The sequence below is a fragment of the Phascolarctos cinereus genome, unplaced genomic scaffold, assembly GCF_003287225.1.
Source record: "Phascolarctos cinereus isolate Bilbo 61053 unplaced genomic scaffold, phaCin_HiC Scaffold_8;HRSCAF=390, whole genome shotgun sequence".
NCBI lineage: Eukaryota > Metazoa > Chordata > Mammalia > Diprotodontia > Phascolarctidae > Phascolarctos > Phascolarctos cinereus.
In genome coordinates this window covers 3,300,201-3,326,816 of record NW_027556291.1, presented here as the reverse complement: position 1 = coordinate 3,326,816, position 26,616 = coordinate 3,300,201, and the positions used below count along the sequence as shown (strand labels likewise).

General features: G+C 48.4%; 1 protein-coding gene and 1 long non-coding RNA gene across 2 annotated transcripts in view; one reads left to right on the top strand and one right to left on the bottom strand.

Moving 5' to 3' along the window:
* NHSL2 (NHS like 2) overlaps positions 1-26,616 on the top strand; it is a 180,395-nt gene that overhangs the window by 26,782 nt on the left and 126,997 nt on the right.
* LOC144455011 (uncharacterized) lies at positions 8,731-15,666 on the bottom strand. Its single transcript, XR_013483644.1, has 2 exons — positions 15,291-15,666; positions 8,731-8,984 (listed from the first exon to the last, which is right to left on the bottom strand). It is a non-coding gene; the product is annotated as an uncharacterized LOC144455011 (long non-coding RNA).

Sequence of the window (26,616 nt, the reverse complement as noted above, 5' to 3'; positions counted from 1 at the left end):
TCCCCTCTTGTTTTTAATCAGGTTGAGTAAAAGTTTATTAATTTTATTTTTATTTTTTTTCCTAAAAATCAGCTTTTGGTTTTGTTTTCCATTGTCAGTTATTTTGATTTCCAGTATCCGTTTTTCTTCTAATTTTCAGTTATCATTTCTTTTGTACCTACTTCAGGTACAAATAAGCTTGCTTTTGAATTTTTAAAAATGTATATTCAGCTCGTTAATCTTTTCCCTCTCCATTTTGTCTATCTTCGGGCTATCATTTCCCCCAAGGACCACTTTTTGTTGTGTTTTATCATTGTCATTTTTTCCCATCGTTATCATTGCTATGATTTGGTTTTTGGCCCATCCATTATTTAGCATTTCATTACCCAGTCTCCTTTTGGATCTATGTCTTTTCTTTGTGCTTCCTGCTATTTTTTTTAACAATATGATCTAAGTATATGCTTACTATTTCTGCCTTTTTATATTTGTTTTTTTAAAAGTTCTATATCATGCTGAGAAACACATACACACATATACATACACACATATACACACATATACATACATATACATACATACATATACATACATACATATATATATATATATATTTTTTTTGTTGTTGTTGTTGTTGAGGCACTTGGGGTTAAGTGACTTACCTAGGATCACACAGCTAGTGTTGTATGTCGGAGATCGGATTTGAACTCAGGTCCTCCTGATTCCAGGGCTATATATTCTTTTTTTTTTTTGAGGGGGTGCTAGGCAATAGGGTTAAGTGACTTGCCCAGAGTCACACAGCTAGTAAGTGTTATGTATCTGAGGCCGAATTTAAACTCAGGTCCTCCTGAATCCAGGGCCAGCGCTCTGTTCACTGCACTACCTAGCTGCCCCAGGGCTATATATTCTTAAAAAAAAAAAGTTTTTCTTTTTGGAGGCAATTGGGGTTAAGTGGCTTACCCAGGGTCCTAGCTAGTAAGTGTCTGAGGTCGGATTTGAACTCAGGTCCTCTTGCCTCCAGGGCTCTGTCCACTGTACCACCTACCTGCCCCTCATATATTCTTTAGCAGACCCATTTACAAGAAATCATAAATCTTTTAGCTCAATTTTCTCCAGCAGTTTGTTTAATTACATATTTTGCCTTTTGTTTATCTTTTTGTTAGATTTCTCCAAAACTGAAAGAGGAAGTCTTCTGCTGTTATTGTATGACTGTCTTGTAATTCAATTCATTTTTCCTTTGTGAATTTGTCGTTGTTCAGGTGTTTTTCAGTCATATCAGATTCTTTGTGACCCCTTTTGGGGTTTTCTTGGCAAAGAGTGGTTTGCCGTTGCCTTCTCCAGCTCCTTTTACAGATGAGGAGACTGAGGCCGACAGGTTGAAGTGACTTGCTCAGGATCACACAGTTAGGAAGTGTCTGAGGCTGGATTTAAACTTGGGCATTCCTGTTGGTTCATTGGCATTTCAACATAATATAGTTTCCTTGTTTAACTCTTCTTATTTCACGAGTGTTTGTTTTTGTTTTTTCTGATAGCGTAATTGCAACTTCTGCTTTTTGGGATCCACTTGATGCATAATTAATTTTGTTACAGCCTTGTTTTGATTCTGTGTCATTTCTTTGCTTTTTAGTTATGTTTATTATATGCGAATGGGTAGCTGGGTAGTACAGTGGATAGAGCATTGGCCTTAGATTCAGAAGACATCTTCCTGAGTTCAAATCCAGCTTCAGACACTTCCTAGCTGTGTGACCCTAGGCAAGTCACTTCACCCTGTTGGCCTCAGTTTCCTCATTTGCAAAATGAGCTGGAGAAGGAAATGACAAGCCTCTCTGGTATCTTTGCCAAGAAAACCCCAAATGGGGTCATGAAGAGTCAGATGCAACTGAAAAACCTCTAACCAACAATTGTATGTGAGGGTTTGTATCTAATTTGTCACTCTCTGTAAAGTTATGAGTGTTAGGGTTACATTTTTCTCCATTTGTCCCTATTACTGCTGGGGGTTTTTTTAAATGAATTAGGCTTTTTGAGTTGTTCTTCCTTTTCCTCTGTAAAGACAGTACTTTGTTTCCAGTTATTTTTGCTTAATCTAATTTAAGGCAGCCCTGTTCCCACAGGAGCTCTTCCCTTTACCCTCAAGTCTCTCTCACCCCTTTCCCTAGTTTCGGAGTTTTTCTTAACTTATTAATTCCTTTTTTCTTTTTATGTAGTTACCTAATTCCTTTGGTTAAGGAAATTAAACCCCCTCTTCCTCTTCTCTCTTTAACTTAGGTTTGCTAGTTTTCTTTGTCTTTTTTTGCACCTTTTTCTAAAAAGAGTTTCTTTCCCTCATTCTCTTGATCGATTCTCTGCCCTTTCTGGTTGTTCTTAGACTTTTATTCTTTGATTCAATGTCTTTATACTTATTACTCCCTTCTTTGGTCTCTGTATCCCTCATGGAATTAAAGCTTCCAGGTAGCTATTTTGGCTTCCCTCTTCTATACAGTTTCTGTGGAGCCTGTCCCCTCCCTCCCCCCTTTTCTGTTTTGCTTCACTCTTAGAAGTATTCATTCTGGCAGGATATAGAGAGGATAAAGGCATTGACCCAAGGTAGAAATCTCTCTATGTCCCTGATTGTGGTGGGGTCTATTTCTACACTCTGCCCTCCCTGCCATTATTTTCTTTCCCATTTGACACGAAATCTCCTCTCTGGGTCCATCCTTTTTACCCTTCTGGATGCTGGTTGCCCCCAAGAGCTCTCATTCCCCTTCTCCTGATGCAGGATGTTTTCCAGGGAGGCACAACATTCTCTTAGAGGTGGGAGTCTGTCTGAGCACCAGATCTCTGCAGATTATACCTATGGTAGATCCTCCTCTCCTGTTACAGAATATCCCATTCTCCATGGAAGTGATCTTCGGTGACAGCCCCTCCCACTAGGGAGTCAAGCTCTCCCCCTCTCTTTCTCCGTTTCCATCCCTTCCTTTGCCACCTTACCCATTCTCCTATAGGCCCTCTTCTTCCTGAGGGACTACACAGCTATTTTCCCTTCATTGTTGACCGTTGCCTTGATTAGGGCACATTGCAAGTCTCTGCTGTTTTCTCCCTCCCTTCCCATTCTGCAACTGAGTCCAATAAAAAATATCGATTCACCCTCTGGGTATTCTGAGGTTTAGTCCATGATGTTTCCAGTGGCTTCCTTCACCATCGTTTAAAAAGTGTGTCTCTTAGCCTAGTCTCCTGGTGTACTTTTACAAAGAAATCTCAGCAGTGCGTTTGTTATTTGTAATAGCGTTTATATAGCACTTCAAGGTTTACAAAGTGCTTCATATATTTTCATTCATTTAATTCTCACAAAAATACTGAAATATCAGTGCTGATTACCTAGCCTCATTTTACAAATTAGGAAACTGCAGCCGAAAGGGAAGTGACTTGCCCAGTGTCAAAGAGCCAGTATGTATCTGAGGCGGATGGGGGGAGGGGTTTTCCGACTCAGGGACTCCTGTTTTAGCCACTGGGGAAATTTATTTCTGTGGTTTACTTTGCTGTTACTTTTTTGTTGTCTGGAGTGATTACAAAGCCAATAATCCCTGCTCAAGTCTGCTTTTGGTTTTTGTTTTGTGGGAATGTTCCAAATGTTTCTGTTTTGTTGAAGATCTATCTTTTTTCATTGATGATCAGGCTCAGTTTTGCTTTTTGAAGTATTACACTGCAAGATCTCCTCTGCTTTTTGTAGAAGCTGCCAGGTCTTGTGGTGGTTCCTTGGTACTTCTTCCTGTATGCTCACAGTATTTTTTTTCCTTTTGACTTGGGAGCTCTAGATTTTGACTGTGCCATTCCTGGTGAATTTGCTCACTAAGTTGTGGAATTATAAAATGGGGCAGGCATGCCTGGTTCTTTGGATACTCACCAGGAAAGATCACGATGACCCATGCAGTGAGGCTGCAATCCCATTTTAATGAAGCAACAAAAAGGGGCGGGGATACAGAGGCACAATGTGGGGACAGGGAGGGGGTGGTAGAAGAAGGCAGGCAGAGATGGGGAAGAGGACAGGGAGGGGGAGAGGCACAGAGAATCACTCACATAACTTTGGAGTAGAGTTGGGAACCCTTGGCAGCATGGACCCAAATGGAGGGGGAAGAGATGGGGGGCAGGAATTTGGGGTCTCATTTTATAGGGGTTTTGGGGAGAATAGACTATCTGTGCTACCTTGGAGTTAGTTCATTAACGTACTGAAGTCCTCTCAAAATTGTTGGTAAAACTTGAAAGTTAACATATCCACATCATCTCAAAGTTATCAGCAGCGTTTGGTGATCTGCTGGTGTGACCAAGGATGTCTGGAACTCACCTGAGATTTAGAGATCATGGGACCCAAGGCCCTGATGGCATCTAGATGGCTTCCCCTGATTCAGCACACAGTCTCAGGAAGGGATTTTTGGCTGCTGTATGACACGATTTTTCAGTGATGCGCCTTTGATCTTTGGGATGGTTTGTATGTGATTTCTAGCTTCCCTCTTGCAGTCTTCCATCCTGCTACTGCTACTTTATACTGGCTACTTATCAACTTACTGTACTGACTAGAAGGGAGAGGGGATAGTCTGGGGGACCAGAACAAGATCCAATTTTAACATGCCTCGGACTTTTCCCTTTAGGAGGTGGATAAGTGGGTTCTTACTATCTTGACCCTCTGGTTCTAATAGTTCTGGACAGCTTTCGTTTAGTATTTCTTAAAATTTTTTTTTAAATAATAGTTTTCTGGGAGTCCAATGATTCTTATATTCTCTCTCATTGACCTTTTTTTCTAGGTCAGTTCTTTTTGACATTAGATATCTTATGTTTTCTTCTGTTTTTCAATCTTTTGACTTTCTTGTAATATTCCTTGTCTCATAGAATCATTGATTCCTATTTGGTCAATTTGGTCTACTCTATTCTAGTTTTCAAAGAGTAAAATTTACCATTTTCTTTTTTTTTTCCATTCTAATTTTTTAAAAATTTTATTAATTTATTTTGATTTATCAACAATCACTTCCATATGCTTTTGAGTTGAAAATTTTTCTCCCCCTTCCTCCCCCCCACCCTCCCCAAGACGGCGCACAATCTGACATAGGCTTTACATTTACATTCCTATTAAACATATTTTCACATTAGTGAAGTTGTAAGTAAAAATTAAAACCAATAGGAGGAACCATCAGAAAGATGAAACAAAACTCAACAGAAGGTAAAAATAAGTGATAGCGATTCGACTTCCATAGCTCTTTCTTTGGATGTGGACAGCATTTTCCATCCCAAGGCCTCTGGAGATGTCTTGGATCCTCATAATGCTGAGAAGGGTTCAGTTTAACAATATTAGTCATCGCATAACATGGCTGTTATTGTGTACAAAGTCCTCTTGGTTCTGCTCACTTCACTCAGCATCAGGCCATATAAGTCTTTCCAGGTTTTTCTGAAGTCAGCCTGTTCATCATTTCTTATAGCACCATAGTATTCCATTACATTCATATACCGCAGCTTGTTCAACCATTCCCCAATGGATGGGCATCCTCTCAATTTCCAATTCTTGGCCACCACAAAAAGAGCTGCTATGAATATTTTTGTACACGTGGGTCCTTTTCCCATTTGTTTGATCTCTTTGGGATATAGCCCTAGAAGTGCTGTTGCTGGATCAAAGGGTATGCACATTTTGGTAGCCCTTTGGGCATAGTTCCAAATTGTTCTCCAAAATGGTTGGATCATTTCACAAATCCACCAACAATGTATTAGTGTTCCAAAAATTTGCCATTTTCTGTTGAAAGCTATTTATTTTTCTTATGTCTTTCCTCCAGAGCTTTTATTCCATTTTTAATGTCTCATTTAGTCATGCAGATCTTGTGGACGGTCCATCTTTCCTTTGAATCTCTCCTTGCATTTGCTATGGAGTTAAATTTGCAATAATGTTTTATTCTGGTCAGTGATTTTTCAGATGAGATCAAGGCTTTGTGCTAGGCTAGGCTTTGCTGCACTTTTCGGTCAGTCGGTTTGGTCATTTTCCCTGGGTTCTTCTGCTGACCTCCACCCCTGAGGTTCCTCCCCACCCTGTATCTTTGAGCTTCAGAGCAGTAGATCTTCAGGGCCCTTTCTGGCATCTTAGGACAGAGTATTGGGGACCTCAGAATTCCTGGTCCAGGGCACCATTGGTTAGTGGTTGGTGGTCACTGTCCAAGCTGGTCCCTGGACCTTCCAAGGTCCCACCCCCACACTGGCACCCTCTCCCCTGCCCCAGAGCTTTCTGACCATCTCAGTTCTTGGTGCCTGAGTCACAGAGGCTGTGCCTGGCCTGGCTTTTCTATTGCCCTCAGGCTTCTGAAGTTCTAGTTGGAACATGTTACTTACAGTAGTTTCCTCATTGGATTTCTTGATCATTATTCAGTGTGGTGGGAGCAGGGCAGGCTTCATTACCAAATCCAATGGCCTTTTCTCAGTCTTCATCCTTCTTTTAGTTTTTGTTCTGTTTTGTTTCGTTTTTGCGAGGCAGTTGGGGTTAAGTGACTTGCCCAGAGTCACACAGCTAGTAAGTGTTATGTGTCTGAGGCTGGATTTGAACTCAGGTCCTCCGGAGTCCAGGGCTGGTACTCTATCCACTGTGCTGCCAAGCTGCCCCAAGTCCTCATCCTTCTTGACCTCTGTGCAGCCTTTGACACTGGTGATCTCCACTTGGACACTTGGACACTCTCTCCTCTTTACGTTTTCGTGGCTTGTGCTCTCCCGTCTGACCCGTTGACTATGTCAGTACCCCAAGATTCTCTTGGCTCTGTCCTGTGTTCATTCTGTACTGTCTCACTTGGTGAACCTGTTTGTTCCCATGGGTTCAGTGATCTCTATGGAGATGATTCCCAGATCAAAATATCGATCTGTCATCTCACCAACACCTTTTGAACATGTCCGGTTGAATGTGCATCGGCATCTTAAATTCAATATGTCTAAAATCAATGAACAAGTATTTGTTAAGTAATTACTGCGTGCTAAGCATTCTGCTAAGTGCTGGGAAGACAAAGAAAGATAAAAAGTGGACCCTGCTCTCGAGGAGCTCCCAGTCTGCTAGAGACAATATGAAAACAATCATGAATGTACAAGATACAGACAGGATCAGATGGATAAAGCACCAGTATGGGGGGGGGGCAGGGAATTAGGAAAGGCTGTAGAAGGCAGGACTTTAGCTGGGACTTGAAGGAAATTGGGGCTGGCAGGAGATGGAGGGGAGAAGTGAGAGAATTATAGGCATGGAGGACAGTGAGTGAAATTTCCCAGTATTGGGGGATAAAGTATCTGTGCCCCCTCCTCTCCTCTGACACTGCCACCAGGCTATTGCAGACCCCTGCCACCTCCTGCCTGGACTACTAGAATAGCCTATAGAGGGGCTGCCTGCCTCCAGTCTCTCCCAGCTCCAGGCCAGGCTCCATTCAGCCAACAAAGCCATCTTCTGAAAATTCAGGTCTGACCTTGTTACCCCCTACTCAGGAAACTCCAGTGGCTTCCTATTGCCTCCAGGATCAAATAAAAATTCCTACTTGGCTTTGAAAGCCTTTCACAAACTGGAGCCTTCCTATCTTTCTATTCTTCTTACGCGATTCAGTGACGATGGCCTCCTGGCTGTTCCCAGCATACAACCCTACAATTCCTGCTTCTTTACTTTTGTATTGCCTGTCCCCCATGTCTGCCACGCTCTGCTTCCCTAGCTCCTTTTAAGTCTGAGCTCAAATGCTACCTTTCCTAGTCTCTCCTCCTTCCCCCTGCTGCCAGTGCCTTTGCTTCTCAGATTACCCACCTTCTATGATCGGTATATAGTTTGTGTAAGCCTAGTTATTCATATGCTGTCTCCCCCAATTAGAATGTGAGCTCCTTGAGAGCAGGGACTCTGTGTTTTTATTTTTGGTTTTTTTTTTGCTTTTGTACCTTCGGCTGTTGGCCCAGTATTTGGTATTTAGTAACCAAGGGACCGAGGGAAGTACTCATCATCCCAGGAATGTTGCTTTGTCTACCTGGGTGCTGCCACTGAGGGGGCATCTGGGTATGGCCAGAGGTAGAAGAGCCCAATGGAGGTCGTCACTGGCTTCGTGCTGTGTGCCCCCGATCTGCGAGCAACAGGAGAGAAGTTTGCCTTCCTAGGGTGTAGCAGGGACGTGACAGAGAGAACCTTCCAAGAACTGGCAGACCAGCTGACTGCTGATTGGAGTGGGCACATATGACACTACCAGAAGGAATCTAGAAAGCATTTGGCAAGAAACCTTAGCCCTCTGATGCCCAGGTGGTGTTTTCATCAACGTAGCCAATTGAAGGCAGGGGCTTCAAAAGAGAAAGACAGATCTGGGGATTGAAAATAGCTGGTCAAGCATATGGCTCTGGAAAAAGTGATTGAGGTTTCTGGACCATGGCTTAAAATGCCAGGCTCCCGGCCAGGGGTGGAGTGCCCATAAAAGGGGCCTGGAAGAATGTATTTTCCTAAGTCTTGCAAATCTAATCAAAAGGGCCTTAAACTGAAAAAGAAAGGGGAGGGAGGCCACCACCTCTGTACATCTCCCAAGCTGGAAACCAGTCAGTGGCTACAGTGGTGGGGAAAGAGGAGCAGTGGGGCACTTAGAAATTCACAGAGACAAAATCAAAGAAAACCTCGAGACCTCAGAGATCTCTACACAAGTGCACAAAGCATGGGTAATAAGTAAGGTGACCTAGGGCTCCTGAGTCCAGGAGGCATGTGGGACTTCGTGGCTAGCACTGAGACTTGGTGGAATGAGCCTTGGAACTAGAATATGACTATGGAAAGGTATGCTTTATTCAGAAGGAAGACAGGACATAATGGGGAATGGTCTTAGCATTATATATTAAGAAGGTATATTCATGGAAAGAAATCCAGAAGTGGGTGAGGGAGCATGGTGGGAAGTTTTGGGGTCAATATTGATGGAGGCAGCAATGTCATTGGAGTCTAATCTGGACCATCTGGTTGGTGGCCAAGGGCTTGGTCGTGAGCAGGCGGCATTCTCAGGGTCAGCCTGAGTTATATGTCACTGTGAAGAAAGAGGAAATAAATGAGGATTTGGGAAAACATCATAAGCCTGGCATTGAGATATGACATGGTAGTGAGTTGGGATGTCAGGAAAAGCTTCCCAATAACTCAATCACCAGGCATTTCTTCCCTGCCTACCATGTGTCTGGGAACTGTGCCAATGAGGAATGGGCTGCCCTGGGGAGAGGTTGTGGGCACCTCGTGCTTAATTAGCAGTTGGGTATGCTATAGAAATGGGCATTCTTAGTTGCCAGATGTGGCTTGGGCTCTGGTAGCCTCTGAAGGTAGCCTCTGAGATCCTGTGCATCTGGGGAGGGTTTTCCAGAGCCTCTTCAGGGCTTAAAGCTTGCTGTGAGGAGAGAGGCTAGGCTAGAGTCTCTAATGAGCCACCTCTCAAAGCCCAGTCTGAACTTCCAGCAAAAAGAGCTCCGGTCTGCCCTTTCCTGGTTCCACTGCCAGCCGCTCTTTAGGTACTATGCCCATTACTAAGGTCTTTGTTCAGATGCTATCTTTCCATGTTCTCCATAGCCCTGGCACTTTCCCAAAGGCTCTTCCTCGGGCCAGATTCCTGGGCATGTTAGAGAGTCGGGGTGGTGACATCCATACCTGCAGTAGGTGCTCCTCCCACCCCCCTCCCCCAGCTCTGCATCCCTTTAGGAACCACAAAGCTGGCAGCCCAGCACCATTCTCCCTTCAGCCAAGGCAATTCTGGGGAGCAAGAGGGAGTCTGTGCTCTCCTCGTTCCCATCTCCTGACCAAAAAGGGGCAGCTTCTTGGGGCTGGCATGGGGCATGGCCTACCCCTACCCACCACAGCTACCTACTCCTCTCTGGGGAAAGTGGGAGAGGGGAAAACTGGCCCCAGGCTCCAGAGATCACAGAAAGCCTTTCTTCCTCATGAAGCTGGGATTCCCCCTCCATTCCTCCCCATTACAACCAATGGAAATTAAAGACCACTTCAAGTGGCCAGAGGGGGGCCAGACAGAAGACCCCAAACAAGGGGCTCTCTTTTCCGTTCTGTTCTTGGAAGCTTTCTAACGTCCCAACAGAAACATGTGCTTGATGGCTCATCCACTACCCGCCCCCCCCACCTCAGAAGGATTCTCCAACAATGGACCAAGCCTGGCTAATTCTCTTCTGGGTGTCTGAACCCACCATAGCTGCCCCACCACACACTCCGACCACAAACAAAGGGGTACAAGGAAATGGAGATACATCTGTTTTGGCCACAGATGTTTATGAGAAGCAAAACTAGGTCAGAAAAAAAATCCAACTTCCAGCTGAATAAGGGAACAAGCTCAGAGATGGGTGCCAGTCTCACCCATCAGATGCACTTGGGAAGTTCCCAAGTATGAGGACCCAGTTTGTGGTAGAGAGGAAGAGGTATTGAACTCAGTAAATGAACGTGGGAGGGTCTGGATGTGGTAGTGGGGAACAAGGAGTGTTTATGTTTCTCCTCCTGGCCCTGTGTGCTCAGGAGGGTGTCTGTGTGTGTGTGTGGGGGGAGATAGTTGGACGGTTGGGGTGGGAAGGGTACATGAGACATGGGTTGACTAGCCCTGTAAAGTGTGATAGGGCTGGGCTGGGCTGGGCTTCACTTCACCAAGAGTCTATGATGAAGATGAATTTGGCTAATGCTGGGGGTAGGGTGGGAAGTTGTCCTAGAAGGCCCAGTGGGAGGACAGAGCACCTGGGGAGGGCTGGGCTAGACTGGGATGAAGGCACAGGGGAAAGAGCTTTTCAGCCTGCCAGACTGCAGCGCTGAAACCCAGAGACTGTGACCAGGAGATGGGAGTTTGCTGCCTTGGACATGCAAAGCACCACATGTTTTCTGGGCCCTGAAGTGCCAAAGGCCCAGTTGTTGGAGGGGGTGTTGCCATCTGAATCTTCTCCCTTTCTCCAGACCCAGGGGAGCCTGGTGCAGGATACAAGGCTGCATGAGGCAACCCCACTGCATGATGGGTAGGAAGGTATCTGGTCAGTGGACGTTCAGTCCATTTAATAAACGTATATTCAGATGCCTTGTGGTAAGGACAGTTCCTAAGGCAGTCTGGCACGATAGAAACTAAGGCAGTCTGGCACGATAGAAACATATAGAAGCTGATGGTAAGGAGGTTTCCTGGGGGTGTCAGGAGCTCTCCACCTAAGTCCTAAAAACTGCTTCCACATTCTTCTTGCCCAAAGAGCCCGTGGCTGGGTGCTAGGTCAGTCCACCGGGGGCAAAGTTAGCCCCAACTGCCCCTCCTCTGCATCGCTGCTTTCTTGCTCACAACGGTCCTGGCTGGAACATGCGAGTGTGGGTGTTTGGAGAGCTCCCCAGTTCAAGTACATTGGAGGGGAGATTTCTGGCTCCTCCAGTGTCTACGATGAGGTGCTCTGCTTGGTGCTATGGGTTGCCCAAAGCAGAGGGGATGGCATGAGTAGGGGAAGGCAGAGCCAGGGTGGACATCCTTGAGGATAGTCTATTTCCCCTGCACTCACTCCTGGGGCCAGTCTTCGCTCCCTCACCCCCAAGTCTGCACTCCACAGTGGGGAGCTTTGTTGGGAACTGAGGACAGGAGATGGTATCGCTGCCCAGGGTGACAGCCAAAATTTCTTTCAAAGAGAATAGTTAAGGTTTTCCCAAGTCTCTCTTAATATTATCCATAAAGGATTTTGTGCAGCCTTCACCTTTCTTCTTGCCCTGTTGTATGATGGAAAGAGTGTTGGATTTAATCAGTCAAATTCTGGCTCTGCTATTTGTTACCTGTATGAGCTTGGGCCTCAGTTTCCTTCTCTAGAAAACAAGGGGTTTGGATTAGCTGGCTGTTAACAACTCTTCTAAACTTCTGGTCTTCTGCTTCATTGCAGCTCCCCTGGGAAATGTGCACATAGAATTCCCGATTCTTCTCTCCTGTGCTCACTTACCCGGATCACAAGGGTTGGCCCTGCATCCCTGCCCAAGCCCTTGACTGTGAAAGGGAGCAGAGACTTCTCCTGGTGGCCCTCTGGCTTCCATCAAGTGCTAGCCTTAGCACAGCCCACCACATTCCCACCGAGGAGAGGGAGGCACTGAAATCACTGTTAATCAGCGCATTGGCCGATCACAGTCCTCAAGGTGGCCCACTCCCCACCCCCCGACCTGATCCCCAGTTATTCTCTGCAACCTTCCTGTGTGGTGACCACCTAGACTCTGTGATAAGGAGATTATTCTCATTCTTCTTGGTGCTTCCTGGCCAGCAAAGTGGTAAAAAAGTGGATCCCAGTAAGGCCTTTGGGTAATCAGCCCCCAGATATTCAAGAAGTCCCTACAGCTTGTTAGTGTTCCCAGAAACCTGACTTGGTGGTGTTGTTTCAGTCACGTCTGACTCTTCGTGATCCCATTTGGGGTTTTCTTGGCAAAGACACTGGAGGGGTTTGCCATTTGCTTCTCTACCTCATTTTACAGCTGAGGAAATTGAGGCAAACAGGGTGAAGTGACTGGCCCAAGTCACACAGCTAGTAAGTGTCTGAGGCTAGATTTGAACTCAAGTCCTCCTGACTCCAGGCCCAGCACTCCATCCACTGTGCCACCTAGCTGCCTGTAGGCATAACCAAATTACCTCCATTGAAAAATGGCATCCTAAAGGTTTGACTCCATCCTGTCCAGGGACCAGATCACCAAAAGGCTTTCATTCCTTGCTTTAGCCTCTCCTTTCACATTTCTGGGAGCAAAGATGATTCTTGATTCCTAGAGCAGGGCAGGCTGGAGGCAGCTGGTGCTCACCTCATTTGTCTTGTTTTCTGGACAGCTTGAAGGGGCGTGCGGTGCCATGTTCCAGACTCCTACCACGCACAGCACTCACTAGACAGACTGGGCTTTGGATACAGGCCCCAGCAAGCCATGGGGGAATGCCATGGGAACATTCCATTCTTATGCTATACATAGGCACTGGCATGGTACATTCTACAGCCCCCCTCCAGTCTCTGTCTGCCTTCTTGTTCCCATCTTTGTCTAAAGGAAGGTTAGTTGATATAACTGATATGAATTAGGGGGTCATTTCATTTAGCCTGGAAAAAGATTTTAGATTTCCACCAGTAGAGAAGGATTCAGTGCTTGGGATTTACAGGCTATGTGGGGGGTCAGTGACTTTCAAGCCTGTGCCATGGGATAAGGGGTAGTATTCCAAGCTTGATCCTCCAGAGGGAAAGCCCGTGCTCTTTTTGTGGGCTAATGTTGGTGGTAGGCTGATTTGGAACCTTCCCTCCACCTCCAACCCTCAGCATTTTTCACACAATTGCTCCCTTTAAGAGCCAGTAAGAAGGAACCTTAGAGATCATTTTAGGGCTGAAGAAACTCCATGTTCAGGGCTCTTTCCACTATGCTACACTTCTTCTTTTAGAGAATGGATCTCTCTCTCTCTCCTGGGTCTTTCTAGTCTACACAACAAAATGAAGCGGCAAAAATGAGGTTGGAAACTAGGTTCAACTGCACAAACATTTAGTAAGTGACTACTGTGAATTTCAAAGACAATGAACATAAACAATTTGCTGTTTATTGCATAGGTGCTGAAATTGAAGAGAGCTGTTCTCTAGTCAGCTTGGGAAAAGATCTCAGTGGAGCCAGAGAGTCTCATCTTTGGGATGTCATATGAGGGGGATGAGGGCTGAGGGGCCATGAGTTTGGGATTTTGTTTTTATTTCTACAGACCAAAGAAAAACCAAATTACTTTTAGCGGCTGTCAGACCTTCAAAGCAGGACCTCCCACTCCCCTCAACCCAGTCTTAAGAAACACTGAGAAACCCAGAAAAAACCCTTTCAGATGGAGTGCCAGTGTGACAGAAGAGAGATTGTGGGATTGTGAGTCCGAGTACCAGTATTTGATGCTTTAAAACCTGGGAAATACTTGGTAGACATTATCCCATTGGAATCTGAGCAGAGCCCTTTGAGGCATGGCCTTTACCTCCTTTGGCTCAAACCTGTGATTTTATGGTTTAGGGAAGCTCCCTATACCCAGTGATGAATGCCCTCTACCAGAGTAGCTTAGCAATTGCTCTGAGCCTAGAATCTTAGACAGTTGCTAAGACACTGAGAAGCCAGTGTGTGTCAGAGATGGGATTTGAACCCAGAGCTTCCTGTCCTCAAGACAAGCTTTTGAATCACTATTCTACATTGATTTTCAAGTTACATGTATATGTGGGCTACAACCATGCACATCCAATAAAGTCTTCGTCTGATGGTGCCTTCTCATGATGTGGAGTTGACCTTGGGTTCTGAAACCCATGGGCAAATTCTACCAGGATGTGACAGAGTTTGAGGCTCCTCACCAAAAGACCAGACTGGTCCATTGACTGTTCCATTACTCTACCTTCCATCTCCCACCTCAGAGCATTTGTCTAGATCATCCATCACCCATGCCTAGATTGCATTGCCTTCTCATCTCTACCAGTCAAAATTCTGCTTTTCTTTAAAAAAATTTTTTTTTATTTTGGAGGCAATGGGGGTTAAGTGACTTGCCCAGGGTCTCTGCTTTTCCTTTTAGGATGCATGGACCCTTCACTGATGTGTGATTTGGCTGGTCTGCCCTTTGTTCTCCCTGACATTATACTCATTTATATGCATGTTTTCTCTCCAATAAAATGTAAGCACCTTGAAGGCAGTGGCTATGTTGTGTTTGAATCTTCTAGCTTTACTGGCAGGAGGCATTTCATGAAGGCTGGGACGGTGGGATACCCCTGCCTGCCCAATGCTTACTCCTGTGGCTCTGTGTGTGTGTGTGTGTGTGTATGTGTGTGTATATGTGTGTGTATGTATGTGTATGTGTGTGTATGTGTGTGTATATGTGTGTATGTGTGTGTATATGTGTGTATGTGTGTGTATATGTGTGTATGTGTATGTATGTGTATGTGTGTATATGTATGTGTATGTGTGTGTATATGTGTATGTATGTGTGTGTATATGTGTGTGTATATGTGTGTATGTGTGTGTATGTGTGTGTATATGTGTGTATGTGTGTATGTGCGTATGTGTGTATGTGTGTGTGTGTGTGTGTGTGTGTGTGAGAGAGAGGTGTCAGAGAGTGACAAAGACAAAGAGAGATTGAGAGACAGACAGAGACACAGACGCAGAAAGACAGAGACAATAAGGGGGAAGGAGAGAAAAAGCCAGAGTTGAGAGCCAGAGCCAGATTCTTCAGCTCAAGCCTTGTGGCCCAGGCCTGCTTGTTCGCCTCTCCTCAGCTACGCTGATGGATTCCTGGGGCTGAGGCACCGGCTGGCTAATTGAACCTCAACTAGGCGCCAGTGCACAGCAAACCTGCCCTTGGCCGCACACTTATTCATCTGTTTACCTTTGCAGCTCTGGTTTCCTTCGAAGCTGTCGGCCTCTCCATTCCCAAGGGTGGGATCTTTATGCCACAACACATCCTTGGTGAAAGGCAGCGTGCAGTTAAAGCCTCGGCTCCCTCTTCCCTGGCTCTCCATCTGTGAAGCCTTCTTGAGGCCCAGGGCAATGGTCTCCCTGCTCCACAGAGTGGACAGAGAGAGTAGACAAGGGAGGGAGGTGGAGAAACAGCGGGGAGTGCGCCCTGGCCTGAGCACCAGATGCTATTTGCTAATTGGGGGACCTCGGAAAAGGCTTGTCCCCACACAGTCTGATTGGGAAATTGCGTGGGGGTGGGGCTAAGGTCCCTTTCAGCTCTGCCTTTCTGGGACTCTTTAGGGCTGTGATCCTCCTGCCAGTGATAGAATTGGAGGAGAAAGTGAAGGAGACCACTAGCCCTGTTTTTCCAGTGGGAAAGGGCAGTGCATGGGAAAAGTCTGTCGACTCGCCCAGCTTTGTCCAGACCTCCATACACAGCTAATAGCAAGCTCTGGGGCAGCAACAGAGAGTCTCAGTCTGACTCCTCCAGTGCCTTCGAGAGCTGACCAAGAGAGCAAAGCACCATCACCAGGGCCCCTTCCCCACCCCCACCCCTCTACATTTTGTATTTAACATGAGAAGCTAATGCACTATTTGGAAGTTTGTGAAGGCTGAGTAAGAGAGAGCATTGCTATAAAGTTGGGGTCAAAGACACATGCTTGTGGGAAATTCCCAAACGGACTTTCCCACAGAACTGATGTGAAGTTGGGGGGGGCGGGATGAGAGCATTTTATTTAGTTATTTTAGCATTTGTCTTGACATTTTTCAGTCATTGAAACCAGAGAAACTCAGTAGGATTTCCCCACGGGCCATATTCAGGCAAACGAAGTCCCGAGGAAGGTTTCAAGGGCACAGACAACTCAGAGTTACCCATGGCAATGAAATGATGAGAGAGCCCACTAATCCATAACACTGAGACTGCTACGTCCTCAACACAAGCCTACTGGGAAATGTTGGCAAAGCTGTGACTTTCCATGGCTCCCAGTGATGCCAGGGTTACCCACAGCCACACCTGTGTGCCACGCTTGGAGATGTCCTTGCCTTTCCCACCAAAGCAGCTTTTCCTCTGGCTTTCCTTTCCAATCCAATCCAATTTTTGGTTCTTTGGCCAACATCTCTACTGCGGCATTGCTTTTCCTCTATTCCTTTGGCCACTAGCCTCATCCAGGCCCTCTTCAGCTCTTGTTTGGACTAAGAGCTGCCCAACGGGTCTCTCCACCTCCAGGCTCACCATTGCCAATCCACCCTGCATGCCCTGTCTGATCAATCTTCCTAAAGCCCAGTTTTTCTCATGTCACTACATTGCTCAGAAACCTTCAGGGCTCCCCATTGTCTTCTGAATGAAGCCTAAACCCTTCAGCTCAGGTTTGATTTCAAGGGCCTTGATGCTCTGACCCCAACCTTTCTTTCCAGCCTCATCTCCCACTCTTCCCCTACATGTATGTTAGAGTCCAAACTAGTCCATTCATCCTGCCTTTGCATGGACTGTGTGTGGGTAGTGCTGGTGCTAGCTGTGTGGATATAGCATGATGTTATAACATGGGACAGGGCAGGGGAGAGGGGTCAGAAGCCTGAGACTCTGGTCCCACCTAACTCACCATGTAGCCTTGGGCAGGTCATTGTCAAATGAAGAGTTTAGGTTAGAAGGGTTGTTCATTCATTCAACAAACATTTAGGATTGGCAGATCCCAGCTTTTCAGCTGGACGGGACCTAGGAGGCCATCAACTCCAGTCCCCACGGTTCCCCAAGGCCTCTGAATCTGAATCCAACTCTTGCTCTGTATTAGGCAGGGGGGAGACAGAACATATGCACAGGTCACCCTGAGGTGGCTTAGGTAGGATAGGATAAGTACATAAAGGAGAGGCATGACCTCAAGGTCAGCATGACCTGGGTTCAAATCATCCCTCTGACACACATTGCCTGTGTGACCCTGGAAAGTCACCTTGCCTCTCATTGTCCCCCGTTCCTAAGACTAGAAATAGAAGAACAGTTGGGGGACGATGGACATGACTTTCATGGAGGAGACAGTCCTTGTGCTGGGCCTTGAAGGATGAATGGGAGCCTCCAGCTAGGCACGGCCAGGGCTCAGCTAATTCATCGGGCAGGCTCGCCACTTTGCTTCCCCTCCCCCCAGCTGGGGGAGCCAGGCCCTCTTTATGAGCCACGTCCCTTGACAAGTAGTCTCCAGCGAAAGCCTGTAAAGTACCAAGCACCGCACAGGCATTGGCTGCCAGCTGGGCACACACAGAGGGCATTGGTTGGGGGCACAAAGTGTGGACTTCACCCAAGTTTGCTGAGCCAAAGGCTGAATAAGTGCTGGGAGCTTTCTTTCATGCTCCTGTTTTCTCTCTCTCTCTCTCTCTCTCTCTCTCTCTGGCTCCTCTCTGTCTCTCTGTTTCTCTCTGTCTCTTCTCTGTCTCTCTTTCCTTCTCTCTCTGTCTCCCTGTCTCCATGTCTCTGTCTCTTCTCTGTCTCTCTTTCCTTCTCTCTCTGTCTCTCTGTCTCCTCTCTGTCTCTGTGTCTCTGTCTGTGTCTCTGTCTCTCTCCCCTTCTCTCTCTCTGTCTCTCCTTCTCTCTGTCTCTCTCTGTCTCTGTCTCTTCTCTGTCTCTCTTTCCTTCTCTCTCTGTCTCTCTGTCTCTGTCTCTCTGTCTCTGTGTCTCTGTCTCTCTCCCCTTCTCTCTCTCTGTCTCTTCTCTGTCTCTCTTTCCTTCTCTCTTTGTCTCTCTGTCTGTCTCTGTCTGTCTCTGTCTGTCTCCTTCTCTCTCTCTGTCTCTGTCTCCCCCCCCCCAAGCCTTTGCTCTATAGGGAAGGGGAGGAATCCCATCAGCTGGGCCTCAGGACTCTATGCAGCTGGGGTATCAGACGAGCCCCGATGGAGATACAGGCTATCTGCTCACTGTGAGCCTCACAGCCTGCCAAGGCTGGGGAGATGCTTTTTGGCATCTGAGTAAAAGGGCCAACCTGGGCTGGGCACAAAGACTGTGCTGACATCTGGCGCTGGGCAGACTCAGCGTGTGGAGGAGAAGTTTGTGGCCCCCAAGCCCTCATCACAGGGAGACCAGTGCATCCCCCGAGCCTCCAGCTGCCTGGCTGTGCCTCCAGGCCTGCTGCCAATGGAGCCAGAATGGTGTACTGGTGAGTCTTTACCTGGTATATGGGGAGGAGACCTAGATGCCTGGCACCATGGAGAGAGAACCAGATTTGGCACCAGAGGGCACAGGTTCAAATCTCACTCTGCTACTTACTACCTATGTAACTTACTACCAAGTCTCTTCCCTCCCTGCCCCCCCATGGGCTCAGTTTCCTCCTCTGCTCAGGGAAAGGGCTGCAGTTAACGACCCCTCAGGTTCTTTCCAGCTCTAACAGGTTATGATTCTCGTGTGCTCCAAAGTCCAACACAAATGACTCAGGGATGATTGATTCTGTTGTCTTTAGTGGGCTTGCTGATTTCAGGGAGTGTGGGATAATGGAACTCTACCTCTCTCCTCTTTGGGAATCCAGATTCTCTTATGCACTGGGTCTTCTGTGTCCTCTGCTAAGGGACTGAACAGCTTAGGGCCCAGGACACTGAAGCAGGGGTGCGGCAGGAGGAATGTTGAGTGTCCCTGTCACACTGACTCTCATCTCACGGCCTCAGAGCAAGTGTTGGTATGGTCCTCTTTTCCAGATGAGAAGGCAAAGGACCTGCCCAAGGTCGAACAACTTAAGTGGGGGATCTGAGACTTGAACTTGGCTTCTGATTCCAAATCGAATATTCTTCCAATTAGATAAGCTGGTTAGTTGTGTGCAGAAGCCAGCTCATACCAGCTCAGGAGAGCTCATCTTTACATTTTCAGTGTGAGCATTTACACCCTGGAAATAGAGTAACAGCTGCAAATCAAGGCTTGCTTTATTGCTTTGTTAATTGTCTAGACTTAAGAAAGTGACGGGGAAAGTGTTGATAACACAAAATTAACCCTAAAAGTATGTTTCGCATGCATTTTCTTTCTGAAGAGCTCTTGTTAAATATTTGTGGGTAAACCCTGCCTGGCCCCCAGGGCTGCTGCTAGCCCTCCAGAGAGCTTTCTCCATGACCAAGGCAGAAGGGGATGGATGTGAGCCTCCACAAGGCTGGGGGTGAGCCCTGGTGTCCGGCAAGAGTAGGCATTCTCCCTGAGCTGGCACACCTCCCAGCGCTGGGCTGCCCGCCATGTGGCAAAGGACAATTGGCGCCCATCTCTGAAGCTCACTTTTCTTTCCTGACTCAGTGGCTTCCTCTAGTCCTCAGGCCCCAGGACCCCTTCATGTTTTTGCCCCCATTTTTCCCATTCAAGCAGAGACTGCTAAAGATGGGGCACTAGATGACTGCTCAGGTCCCCAGCTCTTCCCCATCGTATGACTCAGAAGACCCCACTCTCTGCCCCCATAGTGCCATGAGAGCTCTGGCATTGGAGGCAGAGGACCTGCCGCTCATGACCTGTATGGCCTTGAACAGTCAGTCAGTCAGTCAACAAACATTTAGGTGTGCTGTCTAGAGCTTGCTTGTACGTAGTCTGGGGCCCCAGGGTTTAGCAGAGTGCTTGGCACATGGTTGTTCAGTCGTTTTCAGTCATGTCTGACTCTCTGTGGCCCTGTTTGCAGTTTTCTTGGCAGAGATATGGGAGTGGATTGCTATTTTCTTCTCTGGCTCATTTCACAGATGAGGAAACTGAGGCAAACAGGGTGAAGTGACTTGCCTAGGGTCACACAGCTAGGAAGTGTCTGAGGCTAGATTTGAACTCAGGGAGATGAGTCTTCCTGACTCTAGGCATGGCACTCTGTCCACTGTGCCACCTAGCTGACTTGGCATATAGTAGATGCTTAATAAATGCTTATCGCCTCTCTGACTGACTAAGGGTTGGGGATACAAAGAAAGGCAAAAGCCAATCCCTGCCCTCAAGGAGCTCCCAGCGTGATGGCAGAGACAACATGTCAAGCGCTAGACAGCACAATTGGGGCTCATCCCCGAGGGGGAACATGGCTTCTTGTAGTGTGCAGGTGGACAGGGGACTCCTCAGTCTCCTCTCCAGCTCTGGCTCACCAATGCCGACTTGCCTCATGGGCCTGGCGCCGAGCTACTCGGTTTTCTTTTCTGCTCCTTTCCCCGGGCCCCCCGAGACTTTACCATTCCCACAGGGGCCTCTTTCTCCCCTGCACTGACTCTTAGAGAAAGAACCTTGCATTGTGTAGCGAAAGGCTACAACAATCGGGCCCTTCTTGAAGCCTCATCTTCCCCATCTTGCCCCTGGTAGCCTGGCCCCTGTCCACTGCTTTTGTGCCTCTCTTAGCATCTTTACATATCTGGGAGTCTTGGCTCTGCGTGGGTAGGCACTCTACTGACCAGCTTACTTACCCTTGCTCCCTTCAGTGTTCCCAGCCCAGCACTGAAGGCCATGTCTTTGCAGAGGCTGTCCCTGTGCCTGGAATGTGCTCCTTCCTCCCCTCTGCATCTCAGAATCCTAATCTCCCTTCCAGATTCAGCCCAGGTGCCCCCTCCAAAAAGGCTGCCCTGATTCCTGCTAGCTCACGGCCATCTCTCTTCCTCTTAGCTTCTCAGCCAGCTTCTAGAGCTGTCCTTTGCCTCCCGGACATCCTCCCTCGTATTAGCTAGGGAGCGCCACAGTGCACAGAGCGCTGGACCTGGACTGAGGAACACCTGAGTTCAAATCCTGCCCCAGACTCTGACTGCTTGTATGAACCTAGAGAAGTCATTTCCCCTCTGGCTGCCTTAGTTTCCTCCACTGTAAAATGGGAATCGTAACAGCAGCTGCCTCCCAAGGTTGTTGTGGGGGATAAAATGACATAATGTTTGTAAAGCACTTTGCAAACCTCAAGTGCCGTGTAAATGCTCCCCAGGCTCGCTATCGCTATTGTTATTACTTCTGTCATGCGTGTCTTCATGACATCCTTCCCTCCGTTCCCCCTCCCCCCTCCCCCCCTCCAGTAAACTCTTAGCTCCGGGCAGTTTTTCTCTTGGTCAGGCCCCTGGCTCCTGCTGCCTCTGCAGCCCCTCCTGGCCCCTGGCCTTTAACTGTCTCCTTCCAGGGCCTCGGAGCTGAGGCTGGACACGTCACGAAAGCCCCTCAAGCCAGCTGTCTAAACACCAGGGCTTGGTGTCCTGCCAGGCCTAGCTGGAGGGAGCCTGAGCCAGCTGTGCTTTCTTCAGCGTGCCTGGCTCCGGTCCGAGGGCCTGGCCCTACCGCGCTGTGCTGCCAGGTAGCCAGCGGTAGGTTGACGACCACATTTTCCTCAGAAGGAACACCTCAGCAAGGGGGAAGGCTTCAGAACAGAGCACGTCCACGTCCACCCTGGGCCGTCTCCTAGACGGCACAGCCGTCGCTCAGCCAGGCCTATTGAGGGCCCGGGCTAGACTGCCATGGGATGGGAACAGTATTGATTATCGGAATTGGAATAGCTTCCATGGCACTCTAAGGTTCCGAAAACATTTTTCCACACATTATGCCACTCAAGCCTCAAGACAGTCTTTTAAGGAAGGTACTGCAGGTATTCTCATCCCATTTTATAGACACAGAGGTTCAATGACTTGCCCGGGGTCATACAGCTAATAAGTGCCGGGGGTGGGATGTGAACACAGCTTTTGCTGTCCATTCTGCTCTGCCCCGTCTCTGGGAAACACGGGGCCATTTCACTGGTCTCCCCTCTTTGATTCATGGCAGGAATGAACCCCATGGAGCCCTTGGGGGTCAGCTTAGAAAAACCTCCCCCCACCTCCCCTTCCTCCTCACTGGACAAGGAGCAGGACAGGCCAGTAAGCTCTCTCCTCTCTCCAGCCTCCCCCCACCCCCGCCAACAAGCAGGCCAGAGGTGGAAACCCAAGGACCATAAGGCCTTGGGCCAGCCCATGTGGAAACCATCAACGTCTTCTCCGTGGAGCCAGAGCAAGGGGCCCCTCCAAATGTCCCTGCCAGGAATTCTGCACATCCTGAGAGGTCATGGGCCAGCAGGAGAGGGGCTGAGCCTCCGGAGCAGGGAGTGAGTGTGTGCGTGCCCCAGTGAGTGTGTTTCTGTGAGCACACGCGAGCACACATGTCTGTGCACACTCTGGCCTGCTCCATTCTCTTGGAGGGACTATTTTCATTCCTCGTCCCAAGGAGCGGAGAACACTGGGTGACTCACGGCTGTTCTTTGATCCAATGGAAACAGAAACCCAAGCCGAAGGAGGAGAAGAAGGGCACAGCAGGGGCTTCCTGAGCCTTCCTGGCCCTCCCAGGCTGGACCGCAGGGCCGAGTTGCTGAGGCAGCCAGGCCCCATGGAGGGAGGAAAGGGACATTGGGTCAGTTACTGCTAAATGTGGCTGATGTCAGGGCTTAGAGGGTCCGAGGGAGGAGAGTGGGGCAGTTAGGGGCTTTGAGGGCAAAGGTGCCTTTTGGTTCTGTTAAAATCCTCCCGGCTCTCCTGAATACACGTTCCCGAGCCAGTGTACAGGGGAGAGGCAGAAAGGCTGACAGTGCACCTCTTGGAGCCCACTAGGAGCTTTGGTCACCAAATAAGAGATAAAAGGGGCCTCAGAGACCAGCGAATCCAACCTGTACCTCAGCAGAAATCCCTCCTACAACATCCCCAGCCTCTGCTTGAATTCTTCCCATGGTGGGCAACTCACACATCTACTTATGGACAGCTTCAATGGCTAGGAAGTTTTTCCTGATACTGAGCCTCCATTTCCCCCTCTGTAGCTTCCCCTATCCCCTTCCTGCCATGGTTGTTTCTGGTTGTGCCCTCTGGGGCCACACAGAACAAGGCTAATCTTTCTTCCTGATGCCAGCCTTTCAAAGACTTCGTGACACTTGGCATGCTCCCTCTCCCAAGTTTTCTTTTCTTCTGGTTAAGCAGCTTCAACCAGTCCTAGTATGCAGTGATCTCTAGTCCCCTCACTATCCTGGTGGCCATCCTCTCGGCCAATTCTACTTTGTCAAGGGTCTTTTTAAAGCTAATGCCCAGACCTGAACACAGTGCTCTGGGTTGGGTTTGGGGTGGGGTCTGAACAGGGCAGAGGGTAAGTGATGACCACCTCTTTCCTTTCTTATGGAGCCTAAGATCCCCTTGATGGCTAGAGAAACATGGAAGCCAAAAGCCCAAAGGTGATAGCATCATTGCCTTCTCCAGTTTTGCAAAGCCTCCAGTTCCTCCTTGCTGGTCAAGATCAGTTTCAGAATAGTGGTTCCTCTGTTCTTTCCTCCACCTTTTGAAGAGCAAAATGATCATTAAGGCAAGTCAAGAATTTAGTGATTGTTCTGCTTTTGGCAGAGACAGAGACAGAGAGAGAGAGAGAGAGAGAGAGAGAGAGAGAGAGAGAGAGAGAGAGCGCGAGCACTCTAGTGGGTGTCCAGAGAGATGATGTCCCTAATTATCACGCCATCATCGTCCTGTGCCAAGCTTGTGATGTGTTTCTTGAATTCATTACCCATTTTCTCTTTCTGATTGGGCAGCAAATATGGATCTGCTTCAAAGGGGGCACCCTACTCAAGGGAGGAGGTTACTGAGTGATGGTGGTAGAGGGAGAGTCTGGAAATGGCAATGGGGAGCATGTGAACAGTCAGGGGGTCAAAGGAGCACTTGGTGGCCAATGGGGAAGGGGGTTTGTATAGTAAAAGCCGGGGTGGGGGTTCAGAATAATTGGAATTGGGGGGATATGATGGAGCAGGATTATGCTAATCAGTGAGTAATGCATTCAGACAGGTTCTCATCATCTCCAGGGGGCCAGGCGGCAGGCTAGAGAGCTTTCTCATAATATAGGGGTTCCAGGCAGGAACTCACCAATCATGGAGTTGGCCTCAGGGTCAGGCAGCAACATATAGCGGGAAAGTGGGGGGAGAAGGGCTACTTGCATGGGGATGGGCTGTGGGAAGGCTGATGAAATGCCTATCTAGGCAAGACTGTCCTCCCTGGGTAAGGAAAGACATTGTACTCTCTAATCAAGAAAAGCAGTGTGTTGTAAAGAGAGGCAGTGTGGATCATGGAGAACTGGACTTGGGCTCCAGAAGACCTGGGTTCAAATCCTGCAACAGACACTTGCTAGCTGAATGACCTTGGACAAGACACCATGTCTCTCAGCCTCAGTGTCCTCATTTGTAAAATGAACGGATCGGCAATGATTACCTCTAAAGTCCTGATTAACTCTAGAGCTCTGATCGTAGGCCTTAGCTGCCAGGTTCCAGGCTCATCTCCTAGGTGAGGCCTCCACTCGCTCTCCTGCCATGATTTGGTCAAACGCTTAGGGCTTGGCTGGCTCATGTTCTAGAATGCAGGTGCCTGGGGGTCAGGGCCAACTATTTCCACTGTGTTTTTGTATCCCCAGCACCTGGCAGAGGTTTGGGGAATTGAATTATATTGACTGGACAGAAGTGCATCTGTCAGGTCGTGTCCCATGTCAATAGTCCTTCAGGGTTTGCAAAGCATTCTGTGTGTGTGACCTCCTTTGAACAAGGTGGGCCTGAGGCTGGGGCTGCTGAAAGCCTAGGTCAGAGCAGGCAGCAGACCTGGCACCCAGGGACTCTGAGTTACAACAAGGAACCAACCCTTTGCCTCAGTCAAGGACTTCCTGCTTGGCCACAGCCCCCTAATAGGGGAGGGAGAGCCTGGCTGCCATGGGGAGAGGGGCTGAGAGGAGGGCAGGTGCTGACAGGCAGGCTTTGCCACAGGGAGATCCTGCCGCCAACAGTCCTCTGGCATGGTGTCTGGGCATGATGACAAGTTATACAGTTGGGCTGTCAGCTTCTTCAGCTTTTTCCTTCCTACCTCTTGGGTGAGTACCATCTGCTCCTGGACATTTGCCTGTTACCTGAGCATGGCCCACTATTTGGACTAGGTTTTGTTGTTGTTCAGTCGTTTCAGTCCTGTCTGACTCTTTGTGACCCCATTTGGGGTTTTCTTTGGCAAAGGTACTGGAGTAGATGAAGAACTGGGGCAAACAGGCTGAAGTGATTTGCCCAGGGTCACACAGCTAGGAAGTGTCTGAAGCCACTTTTGCACTCAGCTCCTCCTGACTCCAGGCCTGGTGCTCTATCTGCTGCAGCACCCCCTAGCTGCCCCATTTCGTCTAGGACCTCCAACCTTTCCCTTGCAAGGGTAGTTTGGGAATGGATAGAGCACTAACACAGAATTCTTGGACCCAGGCACTTTCACTGGGGGAGGGGGCACCCTGAGGACAGTTGTTCCAAGAGGGAATCTGGCTGGTGCTCCTGAGGCATGGCTGATGGTCCCCAAATCCCCAACCTGGGGAGGGTATGGCAATGGGAAAGGTGGGCTCCTAGGTGGGGAGGCCCCCAAAAGGATACTATGGGCTGGCCAAAGAGAGGTTGCCACGTGAGACAGGATAGCAGGGCCCACCTGAGGCCCATGCCCTGGTGCTGGCATCCCTGGGCCATCCTTTTCATGGCTGAGCCGCCCTCATGGGACACCACTGAGACTCCAGCTCCCTCTTGTGCCCAAGGCTTTCTGAGCAGAGCATTTCTCTTTGGCACCTGATCTGTCCCACTCTAGGGGCTCCCCTGTGCCAAGCATCTGGTCAGTCTTTTGTAATATAGCTTTCCCTGGGCACTGGTAGTTAGCAGGCAAGGGGCTCGAGCCAGGGCCCCACAAGTTTATTCTGGGATTCCAATAAGGCCTCATGGGGCTGACTGATGGTTTCAATTCTGCCTTTCATTTTTCATAGTCACTGCTCTCATAGTGACTAAATTCAGGAGAGGTTCTTGGCTCTCCCCTCTGCTGTTGGGAGTAGAGTTTGTTATTTCACAGTCCCAGAGTTGGAAGGTTTCCCACAGGGCCCAACCTGTACAAGGATAGGAATGTCTCTATAATATCCCCAAGTGGCCACCTCGCCTTTGCCTGAAAACCTCTAATGAGGGGCAAACTACCACTTCTCTGCTCTCTTTGGGCAGAAGGTTTTCCTTAGACAAAGCTGAATTGTGCCTCAGTGGGACCTTTACTCATTGCTCCTAGTTCTGCTCTCTAGGGTCAAAGAGGCCATGGTGTTGGTTGCCCAATGAATTGCTAATTAATTTATGGAATTACAAAATGGGACAGACGTGCCTGGTTCTTTGGGTACTCTCCAAGAAAGACCATGATGGTGTGGGCAGTGAGGCTGTAATCTGGCTTCAATGAGGCACAAAGGGTGGAGAGGCCAACAGCACAGAAAGTACAGAGGCAAGTGGCAAAAAGGGGGGTACAGAGGCAGACAGTGTGAGGAGCTGGTGATGAAGGCAGGCAGAGATGAT